Source organism: Falco naumanni, chromosome 5 (genome assembly GCF_017639655.2).
Source record: "Falco naumanni isolate bFalNau1 chromosome 5, bFalNau1.pat, whole genome shotgun sequence".
Classification (NCBI taxonomy): Eukaryota; Metazoa; Chordata; class Aves; order Falconiformes; family Falconidae; genus Falco; species Falco naumanni.
In genome coordinates, this window is record NC_054058.1 from 6,125,381 (window position 1) to 6,140,807 (window position 15,427).

A 15,427-nucleotide genomic window follows, 5' to 3' on the forward strand; every position below is an offset into this window, starting at 1 on the left:
CATCGTGTTTTTACATTACTGGCAAGGGCTGTGCCATTGTGTTGCTTAAATATTGTGTATTAACTGCAGGCTGTGGCCAGTGAATGGTATTTAACATTTTCTGCTCATCATTCCTGACTGTGAGCAGCTTCCCTGGCCACCAGAGGTTAACCTTGCAATTACACTGGCGAGCGGAGTGGAAAACACTCCTGGATTTGCTGGGTCCAGCAGCAGTTTAAAGGGAAGAGTTGGGGGGAAGAGTGGGAGAACGCTTCTGAATCTGTGAGTACAGAATTTCAAAGTTGTCTTGCTGATTTGTCTGAACAACCAGGAGAATTCTTGTTGGAAAGTAGAAGTAATTCTCTTTCCAAAATGCAGCAGCGGAATGAGGAGTGAATTAAGGCAAGTTCCTTGAATCCTTAGGATCCAGATGGTCAGTAAGTCCTGCACGGACAGCCCTAGGGCAGAACACCAGGTAGCAATATATGGGCCTGATGGTTGGTGCTGGCTGGAATGGGCTTGGATTAGTTATATGAGACTCTAGGCTTTGGAGGGGACATAAATACACAAGTAGAAAACTCATGTGTAGGAAATATTTTCAGTTTGTTTTTTTTTTTTAATCAATGGTGACGAGCACATCAAGGCAGAGATGTTGAGCAGCTTGCTCAAGGTCCAAGTAAATCGGTGGTCAAACTGGGAACAGAGCGTGGGATCACAACTCCCCAAGTCTGGTCTGTTCTGCCCAGTTGTTCTTTCCTTTCCTTGAAGTAAAATGTCCGGTTTTCTAATCTTTGAGTATCTTGTGTCATTTCCTTTTGCCAAAAGAAAAAAAAAAAAATACCCCACCTGTAAACTTATAGCAGCTCCTGAGTTCTGTAGCCTTGCCTTGGTGTACAGCCTGTCTCTGGAATACAGAAGAACAAGGTGGAGGGACTTTTATGTATGGACACATGGGGTAAAATGAGGATGTGATTCTGTCTGTACTTGTGTCCGTGTAACACGTAACTGGGCACAACAAAAATGGGGGCACCTCCTTTACAGAGAAAAGTACACCTTCAGGATTTCCTTTGTTTCCTATGCATGTTCGCTGTAATCAGGTGTTTCTAATTGTAAGATCTTTAATAAAGTGAACTTCCCGGTATGGCTTTCCTGTATTAACCTGCAAACAGCAAGGAGGAAAGGCAAGCCACGCTCTGGTAATTTTCTGGTTGGTTGGTTGGTTTGTTGTTTAAATTTGGTTTCTTTAATTGAAGGGTGGAAAACTTGTTTTAGGGTATGGATCCCTTAAAGCAACTGTTTAATATAAGATGGGCCAAATTTTCGGCTAATATAAAAATACGCTTGACTTGATAGATGGCATTAGAAGAAAGTACAAATTCACAACACGTGAACTTCTGGCAGGCAGTCGCATAAAAACACAGCTTTCTAAATGCAGTGCAGGCATGCTCTTAAATGGGAAAGGTCTGTGGGCTGGATTCTTGCTATGCTGGGTACTCTGGCTGTGTTTTGCTATGTGCTGAAGTTGTGTGGGTTGATAGGCAAGTAGATTCATTGAGGTCCATGGGACTACTCAATTACTTAACTTCAAGGATGTGGTTAAGTACTTTGCTGTTTACAACTAACCCCAAATAGGATTAAGTTATTGTGTGTGGAAGAAAAAAAAAAAAATCTGTACACACAACCTGGAAACCTATAAGAGAGATGCACTGGATGTGATTTGAAAGCAGTGGTTTTAGTTACATTGCCATCGGCTAGGGCCAATAAGAAGTCTACAACACGTTATTTTTTGTGAACAGAGAGGTTTGTCGAGTTTTCAGCCTTACGCAGCCTTGTGATCTAATTACTGACCAAGAGATCCAGTGCTCTCATCTTAATGGATGCTGGCTCATTGAGTGGCATTGGACAAGTCATTTAACCTCGCTGCGCCTTGTTCAGCAGATCGCTTTTTCAGTTTGGTTCAAACTGATACAGCTCTGTGAACGTTACCGAGTTTGTGTTTGCAAAGCTCTTAGAGGAGAAATAGTAACCATTGTTGTTATTAATAAGTATATTGTGTAGACAAATCACGAGGGATGGAGATACAGCCACTCATGGGGGTGATCTTTCACAACTCACTTGTGCCTTTGTTTAATTCCATCACTCAAAGGTATCAAGGCCAACTCCAATTTACAGAAGTATTTCTCATGTCACTCTCCCCACTGTTGAGTAGTTTATTGTTCGTGTTCTCTCTCCGTCTGTTTCTCTGCTACTTTCCTCCATGCTGAATTAACCTTGCATACCAAACTTTATTCCCCCTTTTTTTGTATTATACAGCAGAGACGTTTGTGTAGCCTCCAAATTACAGAGAGCAAATTCATTTTGTCTAGTGATTGTTTGCTGATGATGTATGAAACAGACAGAAGACAGTTTGAATTTTCATAAGTTCAATTGAGCTTGCAGGCATAAGGGAAGGAACAGGCAGAACCCAAGCCAATGTGACACAGTAAGCTGGCATCCCAGAGTGCGTGCGGCATGTGTAGCGTCAGGATGTCGGGGCTGGGAAGGGCTTCGTCCATCACAGCAGTGCTTTTAAATGAAGGAAGAGTTTTGAAGCAACAAACACGCTACCCTGCCGTGTTCTTTACAGCACGAGAGTCCTCATGGTTCCCCATAGATACGAGAGCTGTCCTGCCCTCCTTTAACTTGCTTCTTTCACTGGAATTTCATGTCTAAGATGGGCTGCAAATTCCCAGTTCCTCTTCCTCCGACAAAACATAAAGCCTCAATAGTTCATTAAGCTGATGATTTGGGGGTACTTTTGATGCAGAAGATACTGACGTGTAGAAGCTATGCTGGATAAGACGTGCAAATGTGACGTGAGCATGGAAGCGTGCTTCCTCTGAACAAAGATCTGTGTCCTGGGGCTGACTGTCACTGAGGTATTGTTAGCATTAACAAAGAGAATTAATTTTGCCTTTTCCCCTTCCTATACCAAGGTATTAATCCAGAAACTCGCGGGGATAAATTCTGCCCTGATTTCTACCTGTGGAACCCCAGTGGAAATGTGGAGAGGTCAAAAATGTTTGTCAAGGCAGAAGCGGTCCTAGTGTTAAAATTCTTGAGAAAGCAGAAACTGGTTGATTATCATCTGGCCCAGGGGCAAGAGGATCCGTAGGAGCCCTAAGTGGCGTTATATGCCTCTGTAAGTGTTGCTTTTGTTGTATGTTAAGAAGAATATGAAAAAAAAAATATTCTAGTGAGTGAAAAGTTATAATCAGGAGCACAGTGATTAATTGCTCTTCATATCCACTGGGAGAAAGACATAGAGAAATCAGTTCAACAAGCAGTGGAAATTACCAAGTTACATATTAAAAACCATGTTCTGACTATATCAGCTGTAAAGCGCGGGGATGCACAACCTGTAGGTACTGTGGAAGCAGGGGAGGTTTCCTCTTTAAGGAACGGCTTGGAAAACTGTCTCTTGGGGTGTGCTAGAACTCGCCATGGGGCAGAAGCCCAGCCTGGATGGGTTCTGTTGCTCCCTGGCGTTTCTCTCATTCAGCGTACCGTTTGGGAATGTTGGTATGTGGCTAATACATTCCTGATTAATAAAGCTTAATGTTCCCAAAAGATCCCCAGGGTTCTCATTTTTCCATCCTCTCATAACTGAAACCATACTGTCTCTTCAAAGATTTCATTGGACTGCCAGCGTTTTGCTTTGACCCTTCCTTTTTTTAGAGGAGGACAGGGGAGGGAGTTGTGTAGACACCAAAGGGACAGATTTTCAGTCACGGTGAGTCTGCATGGTTTCTTTCCAGTCAGTGCACAAATGCTGATTTGTTTCAGTTACTGGTTTTAAAATTTTGGATGAATGGAGACACTCCAGGTATTGTCTGATACAAAGGCCTTTGACACAGATTGTGGAGACAGTTGAAAGTTGCAAATAGGATTGATGATCAGAGCAAATATGTAATGAGGCTGGAGTAAAGCCTGCTACAAAAAGGTAAATGTCTCAGGAGATGGGGAGCTTTGTAATTGTCTCTGTTCTCTGATGATTGTCTCTGTTTTCTGAATTTCCATGTAAACATCCTTGAAAGATATCTTCACTTAACAAAACTGCAAATTTCCAAATGCAGCCGGTCAGCCTGAAAATTTTGTCAGTTCTTGGGCTGGTTTTAATTGGTCCCATTCACAACTTGGCACTAAAAAACAATTGGGAATGACTGTCGATTACGTCCCTCGTGCTCTCTCTCTTTGTTTTCTTGCAAATGTTTAAGGTTTGGGTTTTGGGGTGAAGCGGAGGGCTTGTGTGAAGCTTTGTTTGTTGCCGTAGGTCTCTCTGTTAAGGGCATCAGTTGTAGTGTACAAATGGGTAGCTGGTTTTGCAGAACAGCAGCCACAGTAGATGAAGATAGGAAAAGGGCTCTCCAGTTTGTGGTTGCTTTAATATCTAAAGGAGTACGGGTTGTGAGTCACTGGTATTAAAAAGGCATGGGAATATTAGCATGGATTCCCTAAGTAGCGCTACTTCAGTAAGTTGTAAAACACTTCAGCATTTTAGCACCTGAAGATGTTACGGTGAAAGTAGAAAAAAATTTCTCTCAGTTTATCAAAACATTTGCTGGTCTACTTCAGGATAAAACAAGGGCCAAATATGACTGAGCAAGAAAAGTCATCTTAGACCAGAGAGATCATCAGTTAAGCTACAGGAGGAAAATAGGAAACACAGACCTGACCTTTTCCAAGCCGTGGTTCTCTTACTTTGTCCTATCTGAAATGAAATTCTTCAGCTAAACCAGTGTGTGATGGGAGGGACTCCACGGAGAGGCATTGTGGTTATTCTATATTTACATCAGTGTCCCTGAGGACACTCTCGCTGAATCATTGCAAATTCCAGAGTCTGATGTAGGGCAGTCTGATGAATGTAAGTTACCCTAACTTTCTGGTCTGTTTTCTTCATTAGCGTAAGTGGTCTAGCTCTGAAGTTTACTACAGAGGATCTGGTGCTTCTTGTTGCCTTTTTCCCCTGCATCTAGATAATAGATTAGAAGATACTTAGATCTGTTCTGTCAAAATTGCTGTTTTTTTCAACGTTTCCACTGGCATGAGAGAGAACAGGATTTATTTATTTCTTTAAAAAAATATATCATCTACAGAGCTCCACTGTTGACATGTCTTGTGGCTTTGGTGCCAGTGCACGCTCTGCAGGACCTTCAGAAGTCTTATGAGGAATGCTGTCCTTCAAATATGTGTTTTAACAGTCCTGTATTTCATCATGACAAAAGAATTCCTCCAGCATCTTTTGTTGTGTGTGTGCATAATCGTCGTATAGCCTTTTTGGTTTAAAAGGACCTAGTTCTTGCTCCTTGCTTCCTTCTCTTGTATCTCTCTCCGCTAGGAGCCTGTAGGAGCTGGCAGCAAGATAGCCCGATTGGAGATAGTGAGCACTTGGCAGATCGGTCTGTGCTCTTAAAGGCCATTGGAAAAGTATTTGGCTTTGCAAGATGTTTTAGTGTCAGTAATAACTGAAGGCATCTCTGAGTCAGAATCTGCATTAACAATTTTTCTGAACCCATTGCTTTCCCTGGCAGATGTTTTTTAGCTGTCTTCTTAATGTTTCCTTAGACATTGCGTTCTACATTGTGTGGTGTTCTCATGGAAATTTTGAATAATGAAAATCTTTTGTAAAACGGAAGAGTGGTATCTCTTTCAAGACGGGCAATAAGTAATCGAGAATCCTGTGACCCATAGCAGCAGAACCTTTTCAAGGAACTAGGGGTCTGTTTCCCAGCAGCAATGACAGCAGTTGTGCACCAGATCACTGCGTGTCTGCTCTGCGTATGACCCAGTTTAGGCCATGATCTTGCAGTCCCGGTTCATTTAGCCAGGGTGTAGTGGCACAGTTTCTGCGTATATAGTTAGCAAGATCAGACCATCAATGGGAAAGTCTGCTGAACGTTAGAGGCTGAGCCAGAGGCGGATGAATTCTCATCTCTTCCCAGGTTCTTTTTCCATTCATTAGGGTTTCGAGCGAGGAGGGTGATCTGTTTTGTCATGTCTCTTGCTCTGTTTCAATACACAAGTAACATTCTTAGGTCTGAGCAGCTGTCACTTCTCCAGAACAAGTGATACTGGATTCCTGAAGCAAACAACTATAAAATGTTCACCCTTTGGGGCAGACTTCGTGTGTAAATGACAGCTTTTGCCCAGATGCAGTTAACAGCTAGAGGGAAATTCCAGCAGTCGGGGCATCAAACAAGCCTGAGGAATGCAGAGAGAAGATGCTGAGGGACCCTGAAGTCAGGTGTCCAAGAGGGTATAGAATTAAGTAAGTGTATCAACATGACAGGCAATACAGTGTGATTAGAAGCAAAAAACCCCTGAGTCAATAGGGAAGGTTGCTATAGGTACTGATGCTTATGAATGGCACCTGGATGTAAGAGTGTTGATTCCTCATAATTATTTCAGTCCTGCAGGAGGGAAAGGATTATGCTTTTTACTTCTGCCAGGGCTCCAGTGCTATTTAATGTGTTGTTCTGGTGCCTCTTGGCCATGTGCAAATCACCCCAGAAATGATACTGTTTGGTGTTTCTTCCTATGTCACAAATTGATGCATTACTGCTACTCAGCTTCTCTGTGTGTGTGGCTTAGAAAATATCTACTCTTTACAGTTAACATCTGCCCTTATTCTGATCGTGCTTGCCATTCGAGATGACGTTTGTTTGCCATGACAAACTGCTGTTCACGTTACCAGTCTTTGTTAAGCTGTGGTGGTCTTGCTCCTGTGTGCTCTGGTTGACACACGTGGCTCTAGAACTGCGCTGAAAAAAATATTCAGGTATTAGTATAACTCTTAAATACCTAGCAAATATTTAGTTTCCTCGGGATACCAGTCATGGTCACCTCAAGTGTTTTCCTGCCTTGTCCATGGGACTGTCCTTTGGCAAGGGTTCAGAAGAATTTTTAATGTGGGAAGGTAATCACAGCTAGTATATATGATTATGCTCTATAACAGATATAAAATATTTTATATCTCTGTATGGTTTTGGCATGGTACTGAACCAAAGCCTTGCATTCAGATAGTCCCTGAACTTCTGGGCTTCTCAAAACTTCCTTCTCTTCTCATATGTGTAGTCTTAGACTGTTGGAGAGCTATGGAAATGGATGATGAAAGGCCAGGTCTAAATATATTTTAGGAGCTTTAAAGTTAGACGCAGTAACGTTTAGGTGCTTGTCTCTGAATGGAATTAAAATCCCAGAGTTAGGTCCTTTATCCAGCGCTTGGGATGGATTAAGGGCAAAGGGGAGAATCTTGTTGGGTTGGAGCAACCTAGAGGCAGCAAGGGGAAGCTCTGGAGGCTAAAGGCTCGGTGTTTCTGCTGTGGGCACCATTTCATACCAGTAAGAAACACAGAATGGATCTTCTCCTTACTGCAGCCATCGTTGTCCCAGAAAATTCCAAATGAGCCAGGCAAATTTTACTTCTTATGAAATTATCGGCTGTTAAAATACATTATCTATCCCCCTATAGAAATTGCCTTTCAGCAACATGCGATAGGCATAGATTTCCAGTGCCTTATGACGGTGGGAAACATTTCTGATGTCCCTGCATTGTCAGACTGTCAGGGGCACAGTTATTATGATTTAATTACATTTAAAAGCATTTAACTTCTAAAAATCTCTTACACCGTCTCTGTCATAATGTTTAGAATGTATCTATACCATACTGTAGTTATTCTTTAAGCCTCCTTACACCTAGAAAAACTTGTAAAAGAAATACACTGTATAGCAAAATAGATGTTCATTATTTAATGCTGAACTAATTCTTAAAGCTGCGTTTGTGATTAATCATGGTTGTGCTGATGGAAGTCTAGAAAGGGTAAGAGACTTTTCCTCCTGCTTTTTCTCTGTTGGGATGGTAGGAAGCCTGGAATATCCCACGTTGTGAAACACTGAATCTCATTGCTGCTGCTTCATCGCACTGTCTGAACAGGACAGGGATTTGCCTGTGACCGCCCGCTGCTGCTTCCTAGGGCTGGCGACTCAGGGCCGTTAGAAACAATTCTAACACCGTGAAATTCAGGGATGCGGGTGAGTGGTGTGACAGAGCAAGTTTCCTTCGTAGTGCCCAGAGAGGTTATGCAAATGCAGTATCACCTGCAGTCCCTACCAGAGCTCTGCACGCCGTTGCTGTATTGAGCGTGGCCGTTTTCTGTTACCCGTAAGAGTGAAATCATGGCCCCGGTGAAGTCAGTGAGATTCTTCCATGTTCCTTTCGGTGGAGCCAGGATGCGTTGCAGCTTGAGCTGCCCCATTACGTAGGGTGGGCTATGTTATGCCTGCTGCATTTACACACCTGCATCTGATCCCACCTCTCCAGCAGCGCTGCTCCTTGCAGCGGGGCTGGCACCAACTGCTCTGCTGCCGTCACCGTCACCACAGCCTCGAGGGGCAGGGGCAGGCGCAGCACTTCCCTGGGCTGATGTAGGGGAAAGGATTTACACCGAGAAAATAGATACATCCTGCTTATTTTAGAGATATTATTTATTTTTTTGAAATAACTAGGTTTACTCTGCTTTAATATCAAAGGGACATAAAAGTTATCGTATGTATAATTTTGCCCAATAGTGGTTGAATGAAGGTTTATTTTTGTTTTTTATCTCCTCGTTTGAGGCGGTTTCGATGTCTTTTGTGAAAGTTTATTAATATTGGTTAGAAATCATTACCCTCTCCCGTTTTATCTAGCCCAGTTTTAATACCAGCTTAGAAAACAGTTCGTTCCTTTGTGGAGCTGATTAGGAACTGGCAAATTGTTAAAGAAAATGTATTTTGAATTAAGAAATTTAGAGTGCTAAAGCTGCTGAATGGCAGAACCAGGGCTCGTCCCTTGTATAGCCCTAATCCAAAGCTGCTTTAAAACTTGGTCAAGTTACTCAGTGGGAGAATAGAGAAACAATAGATGGTCAATTTGTGTACACAGGTGCTCTCAGAAACGCAGGTGTTTTTAGAAGAAGTAGTATATGTGAATAGGAATTGCTTGTTCAAAGACTAAGTGTGCTTGAGAAAAAAAATTTAAAAAGCACACCTAGTGGTACCCACATCTGTGTAAATTTCTCCTTTCACACAAATCTGGTGTGTGGTTCAGCAGACCTCTCCTGTGCTGGGCTGGGCTTGGACTTTTGCTTGCACTGAAACCAGGTGTAGAATTCGCAGTCTCCGTCTTGGTTGTGCTTTTCTGGTCTGCTGCAGCACTGGTGTGCCAGTGGAAGCTCCTGCACTGAACTTTCTCAGTGCTGCGAACTTTCAGAATGGAGCCTGTATTTGCTTAAGTACAGAAAAAATAACAGAGCTTGTTCTGCCCATTTGAAACCTCAGTCTTCTCCCTTAAAGCTGGGTCAAATAGCCTCTGTATTTGCAAGCCTAGCACTAATTCATGTGGCTAAATTGACAGCAATGAATGAATAGTAAAGGTGGACGGTACTGTTGCCCTTTACATAGGACCTCCATTTACTTTAGTGGGATTTTCACCGATTTCAGTGCTTGGAAGGTCTGGTTTTGTGTCTTTCACCACTTTGCTAACCTAGCACCTCCGTTAGAATTCTTAGCCAGTTCATTCCTAATGGCCACGTCGTTAGGACCTTTGGGTTGTAGTAAGATATTGATGGTGTGGAGGGCAAGAAACTGTAAGAAGCTAAACAAAAAATCCTAACGCAGATCTTACCTGACACAGATTACAGAAATAGGTGTCGCATCCTTGGTGGTGCTGTGCTTGCTGTGGCTGCCCAGTTTAATGGCCAAACTAAATGTGCTCTCCTCTGCCCAGTAGATCTAGACCAGTCGAGAGCAAAGCAGATTCCTTCCCCTTGCTCTCCAGATTTTGTAACTACAATGCCAATTATCTTGTCAAAGAGAAGTTTTTAGGGGAAAAAGGTAACGCATCACCACGGTAATTTCGGAACATAGCTCATTCCTCGGGACTTGGTGTGGCACAGAAGGTCTTATTTTACCTCTAGGTCCTCTACAAATAGAAATGCCTTGAACAGTGAGCCAGCAAAATGTATAATTAAATAGGGGCAAATATACATTTATTCTGCATATAGTCACATTAATGAGATTAATAATTTTTCTCTGGAAATGACTGTTTCAACAAAAACTATAGCAGTTTTAAGAGTAGGGAGGAAAAATACTAATTGATTTTGGCTTGTGTGTTTTTGTTATTTTTTGCCTAATTTCATGATATCTTAAGTAATAATGCATGTCTCACTGCACATCAATCAGTTTTTTAGACTGCAAGAGACACTTAGGTTTAAGGAAGGTGAAGGCTCGGTAAGCACTAAGCTAATGCTTGGTGACATTTTTCGTTGCGCAGAACACTGCTAGTTTTTCTACAGTGACATGCAATAATGTGAATATAGAAATAGAAAAGATGGAGGGGCTTACTTGGAAATTCTAATTCACAGAATTTTCAAAACAAATGTATTTTTGGCTTTTTAATTATGTAGGAAGGTTCAGTGTAACTTCTTTCTGAATTCTGACTTAAAGGAAATGAGAAATCAAAATTTCTGTCTTTAGTTGTACCTCTAAAATGCCACAAAAGGCCTGGTAGCTCAGCAGCAAAACTAATGGATCATCCTAAGTTTAAACTCCTTGAGGCACGAGAAAAAAGATCTGGGATCTGTTGCATTTTGAGATCCTGTAGCGATGAATTGTGTGCTCTTTGCAATGCATGCTACAAGCTGCATCTCTCTCTAAATTTCTCTTCAATTTTCCACATTGTTCTTGTGTCTGGGTACATGTAATTCATTGTCTTCTCTTGGGTCTCAAATAGAAGGATTAAGGTGACAACCTCCCTTTTTGCTGACGAAGGCTACTATGATAGACAGATGAGTATTGCTTGTGGGTGCCAGGCGGAATGACTATTTTGTGGACAGATACTGCAGTAGACAGAAGTATTGATTGGATTTCATTGTAATAAACATTGCCAGATGTTATCTCAGTGTGTACTGTTTGCATTAGTAAATAAATAAATCCTCCAGAGCACAATTATTCCCTATAATGTTCCTTCAAAAGTTTACTATTATCTCCTTTTATATGCCTAAAGTGAACTTCCTCGGCTTTCTGTGCAGCTTGAGAAACTAATTGGGACATGTAAAGCTAATTGCAAAATTCAAATCTTGCTCTAGGTTCAGATACCATGTCAAGGCCAAATCTAGTAAGTGTATGTGATGACATCTTCACTTTGGCTACTCTTTCTTCATCTGAGACTTTCTCCTGTAGGAAATTTCTGAAGAGGGTTGTTTGGTTTTTTTGGTGGTTTTTTTTTTTCCCCCCCCCACTGGTGTGTTACTGTCCATACTGGTGAACACCTTGTCGTGGGAATGTCATGGTAAATATCTGCATCCTCTGAGTCTTGGCAAAGACTCTCAGCTTGTGGTCACTCGGTACCTAAAACGATGATCTGATTCCAATGTGCGTGTAGTCGCTGAAGATGGCTCAATGCCAGTGCTTGCAAGCCCAGCGTGTCACTTACCAAGCTAAACCAGCTCCGAGGAAGGATCTGAGCTTCCACAGAGACCAAGAATCCTAAGCATCCGGATGCACTGATCAGACTGTGACAATCACATCACATCAATGTGAGAAGTGCCCCGGTGCATCAGCATTTTTAACCTTAAAACTCCTAAATTAAGTCATCATTCTCTGTGTCAGATCCTAAGTTTAAATTCATATAAAATATGATTCCCCCCAAAAAATTCTTAATAGTTTTACTAGCTATTGTTTGTCTGCTTCTTCCAGTTTATCAGCTGAACTTAACTGTACTACTATCTCCTTAGCTAAATTTAGAATTTTTTACACATTTTACTGGAACTTGCTGTGATAAAAAGCATTTACATGTGTGTATGTATTTACAAGTATCCTTTACAACTTTTAAGGCTACCCCTTCTTAAAGCTTTTATTTTGGACAGAGACCATCAAACCTATGCTTGTTCATTTTTCATTCATAAGCATCTTCCCTTTTATTAACAAAAAGGGAAAAGAAGAAAGAAATAATGAAGAGCAAAGGAAGGGGGAAATGTCTGAGCTTCCCGCCAACTTTTTCTTGTTGTGTACGTGTATATTTCCAGTGGTGTCTCTGAAAACTGTGAAGAGAACTACTTGCTTTCAAAAATCCCCGTGTAAAATTAGGAGTACTTGGCCATTTAAAATGCAGCTCCATTTCTCACCTCACTTGCCTTTGAATAGTCAAGTGCACGTCCAAGCAACAGCCACTGAAGGAACAATTTCAAGTTGCATGCAAACGTGGCTCGTCAGCTGTGCATTTTTCCTGTTTCTGAGGAATAAAGATCACAAGTGTGAAACGAAACGTAACAACGAAGCACTGAAGTGCATATCTGAAGGTGGAATTTGTATTGGCTGCAATTTAGCACAGAGAGTGGAAAAACTTAATTCTGCTCTTGGGTCCTGAGACCTTTACCTGCCTCAGGTTAGCAAATGTATCTGAGGAAAGAAGCTGGAGTAGCTAATTCCCAAGTGATTTTAATGATTCATGCTTCCTAAAAGAGAGAGCCATGGGAAATATGCCTGAGCATCACTATTTTGTTTATGCTATAGGATGTTTGTTTAGTGAAATAGCTTTGCTAATGGCTTTGTTAATCAGTCGTGTTCCAAATAAAATAAAAAGTGCCACCGAGCCCTCCTCAGATTTGGTCTTCTGCAAAATTAAACGCCTCGTTTGTTCCTCCTACCTAGGCAGGAAAAGTGAAGCCAATAAGGACCAAGGAATGACCAAAGCCTGCAGCTGCTCTGTGGGCCTTTGGATTTTAAGGGATGAGGAGTGCATAGGCTTGCTGCTGCCTCCCCGGGAGTGACGATGGAAAACCTTGGCTTTGTTCTGCTCTCTTCCTACCCTCCCTGTTTCTCAGCTCTGAAGTGATACAGGAGCACACCATAAGAGACCTTTTCGGTTTTAGGGAAGGTTAGGACTGCTCAAGTCTTGGAGAACCAGTTCCCACGTCAGGTAAATGCTGCAGCTCCTAGCTGCTTGTGACCACAGGTGAGTTGGCTTGTTCTCTGTGTAGTAGATGGGATATATACGTGTTTCCTTGCGCTCCACACTTGTGTGAACCCACCCTGGTTTTTTAATGATCAGTTCCAGGATAAGGTGGGAAGTCTGTCTCCAGGACCAGTTTGCTTTTTGGCACCTCCTCTGTTCATGTGTGCAGCGATGTCGGTTAATGCTCATTCAGGGAGTGGATTTGTGATTCTGGTTCTTGGCCTCAAAGTGGATTGAGATTCATAAAAAATAATCTCAAATCACAAAGCCACCATGGGAGGTTTATAGCTTCTGTGACTATCTCACTTGGGCTAGATCTGAATCAGCAATCAGAAGGTGAATGGTTTTGTTCTTATCCCACTGCCAATTTCCTGAGCTAACATAATCTGTGTGTGTGTGTGTGCTACAAAACTTTATTTTCCAATTGAATGCATCCATCCTTTAAAAACAGGTTACAAAATAAGAGAGAAAATGTAAAGGAAATTTAATATCTAAAAAATAGAGAACAGTGCTCAGGACTTTAAAATATAGGTAAACATCAGTTCCTGCCAAGTTAGTCATTACTAAGAGTTGTTAACACGGGGGATTGATTGAGAGAATGATTGTTGCTGTAGAATGATGATTTAATAAGAGAAAATCTGATAGATTTGACATGCTACATAAAATGTGCAAAACGGGTATTCTTTGGGAAATTGCAACTTTCGTTTGTAGCCCTTAGAGTCGTGTTTGTTCTGTGCCTTGCCACATTCTCCTTTTTCCCTGTTATTCTCGTTCGTTGCTAGAAATCATTGGTGTGCACCATTGTTACGCGTCGCCCAGAAAAACATGGGCAGACTCCAGTTTCCTTCCCCTTCTTGCCTTCTCTCACACCTTCACCTGGTCTGTCCTCGCCCACCGCCTGCAGTGCTCGGGGCACTGCGAAACGTCCTGCTCCCCAGCTTGAGAAGACGGCTACGGATGGCTCCGTTTTATTTGCTCTTATTTGCGCTTTCTCCATACGCACCCACTGCTCGCTGTTCTGGCTGATTATTATTTATCTGCTACTTAGTCTTAACAATATGCTTGGTGCTTTATAAGCCAGAAGATGAAGGCTGCCTCAGCTCAAGGAAGTTGTACAGGACAAATAGATGATGCAGCCCTTCTACTGTTCCCATCTTTGCTGGTGAGCCGTGCTCTGTCCTTCCATTTTTCAGCAATAATTGATGAGAGGTGGGTTGGTGGGGTTTGGGGTTTTTTTTAAATCTGAAATTCCCGGTGCCTCTGTGAAGATCCTGTTACAGGTGTCGGTGTGTTCGGTCTTCTGTAAAGCCTGGCGGTTCATGGGGACCATGCCCAAGTGATAGTCATCACCTTGACCTAAGCTACTGCAGGTGGGGTCAGGGACTGCTCGCCACGTGGTCCTCTGCTCGCCTTGGAAAAAACGTAGGGCTAGCCTTAGTGCTGGTACTCTATGAATAATAATAATAAACAACAATCCTAGAGTCTGATTACAACAAATAAATTCCATAACACCCTCTGCACTATATCTGTTATCGTGCCAAAGAGCAGAACATAAAATGAATGAGAACAACAGCAATTCAAAACAACAGCACACAATAGTGTAATTGGACCCTAAGCACATAAAAATAATGGTTTAAAAGAAAGAAGGAGCGGGGGGAAGGCAAAAATGGGACCATGGACTGGCATCAGGGATGGTGTCGTGAAACTGCAGTAAGATGTATGAGCCTAGTAGGAAGAAAAAGAGAAGGGGGAGGGGGTGTGAGTTACTTATGAATCAGTACAACTGTGCTTTGTTCTGCATGAGTGTTTTAATAGAGCAAGTGTAATATAAGGATCAGGTGGGCTCGTGGGAATGGAACAAAAGGTTTTGTAAAATTAAAGCAAAATAATTATAGCTCTAGGTGTAGAGTGAGCACACTCCATCAGTTGATAGCAGGAACCTGCTCAGAATGGAGAAGGGAGGAGGGAGGAAGATGCAGCTGGAAAGGGGTTTTGGTTTGTTTTTTTGATATATACGTTCATAAAACACTCACATACATATACGTGCATACATAATACAGACAGATTTGTATATGTACGTTAACAAAGACTTTAAATCAGTGACAGTTGTACGCAACTTTAAAAGTGACTAATATACCCACACACAAAAATGTATTAAAATGAAAATTCTTAAATTTAGAATAGTCTCAAATGAATTAATTAACAAACAACAACAGAAAAAAACCCTCAACCACGTCAGAACATTGTCGTTCAAATGGAATAAAGGACTAATGTCTAAAACAGGGACCATCCTGTGGCACAGGATTTGAAGATGTTCTTGCTGTAAATCCCCGATGAGGAATATAGACAAGAGTGCCCAGTACACTAATAAACCAAACTTGAAGTTCCAGAAGTAATGTGATTATCTGGGGGTCACAT

The 15,427-nt window shown here is 41.9% G+C and overlaps 1 long non-coding RNA gene across 3 annotated transcripts in view; it reads left to right on the forward strand.

Annotated features, from left to right (window-relative positions):
- LOC121089211 overlaps nucleotides 1-15,427 on the forward strand; it is a 175,889-nt gene that overhangs the window by 144,377 nt on the left and 16,085 nt on the right. For 2 of the 3 annotated variants that reach the window (XR_005828156.1, XR_005828160.1), the window contains exon 5: nucleotides 11,142-12,643. The exons of the other annotated variant lie outside the window; for it this stretch is intronic. This is a non-coding gene — a long non-coding RNA (uncharacterized LOC121089211). Of the gene's footprint in view, nucleotides 1-11,141; nucleotides 12,644-15,427 lie in introns of those variants that run through there. 3 annotated transcript variants of the gene reach the window in all.